Raw genomic sequence first — 930 nt, 5'->3', positions numbered from 1 at the left:
GGGGGGGGGATATCAGTCTGGTGCTGAAGGAGCAGCTCAGGGTCCCCACGGTGTCATGTAGGGGGTGAGAGGTGTTGTCCATGGTGGATGTCAGCTTAGCTAACATCTATCTCTTGCTCCATCTTCTTGGCCTGGTGCCAGTCTCTGCAGCTTGCAGCAGCGTGTGCAGTGGTGTGACTTTGGGGTGAGAACCTGGGATTTCTCTTTGGCAGACACAATATGTCACCTGTTGATACCACTAAGGCACACAGCATATGCAACAGAGATTTCATCACATTTTGACACAACATTACCCGCATCTCTAAAGAAAAGCAAAACCGGGACACCGAAAAGCAAACTGTCCAGTGTTGAGTTATAAAAAGTTCAAAACAATGTTTTGAAAACAATGCATTTCTGTTTAAGTACGCTGCATTTGGGTTGAGAAGATAGATAGTAGAGGATGACAGATGATTCACTGGTGTAGGCTCCATATCATGCTTTTGTCTCAGTGAAGAGTAGATGAAGACGGCCCTATTCTCTCTCACCTTCCGCCTGTTCCTCCGACTAAGACGTTAGAATGTTGATTAAATGTATTTTTCTTCGAATTTCTCATTTACACGATAGACCTTTTGATCTGCGTCCGGGAGGAACCCCCAATGTGCATTGTGTGAACCATACTTTTCTCAGACAGCAAAGACAGCCACTGAGATGCCCTCAACATGTTACCATGCCAACGACGGACCAATGACTATGGGTTTACATACACCAGGTGAAAGGGAACCGCCCCCAGGTGCAGGGAATATAATTCTGATATTTAGAATGGTTCGGGGCTGTTCGACACGTCTCTAAAGAGAGAACGTGTCGTCTACCCGCTGTCAGCTGCAGGGTTATCATGTTTTGTATCTTTGTCATGCTGTTTTCATTAAACCTTTTCTTAATTCTCAATTGGAC

The 930-nt window shown here is 45.5% G+C and overlaps 1 protein-coding gene across 2 annotated transcripts in view; it reads left to right on the top strand.

The window, feature by feature from the left end:
• The window catches only part of tti2 (TELO2 interacting protein 2), a 7,245-nt gene that overhangs the window by 1,027 nt on the left and 5,288 nt on the right, over positions 1 to 930 (top strand). The window contains exon 2 of one of the 2 annotated variants that reach the window (XM_032516642.1): positions 280 to 341. The exons of the other annotated variant lie outside the window; for it this stretch is intronic. The gene's annotated coding sequence lies outside the window, so the exon portion shown is untranslated. The remainder of the gene's footprint in view (positions 1 to 279; positions 342 to 930) is intronic. 2 annotated transcript variants of the gene reach the window in all.

This window comes from Etheostoma spectabile, chromosome 5 (genome assembly GCF_008692095.1).
Source record: "Etheostoma spectabile isolate EspeVRDwgs_2016 chromosome 5, UIUC_Espe_1.0, whole genome shotgun sequence".
Taxonomy (NCBI): domain Eukaryota; kingdom Metazoa; phylum Chordata; class Actinopteri; order Perciformes; family Percidae; genus Etheostoma; species Etheostoma spectabile.
The sequence above is the reverse complement of the archived record's forward strand: the minus strand, read 5'-3'. Positions and strand labels throughout refer to the sequence as shown.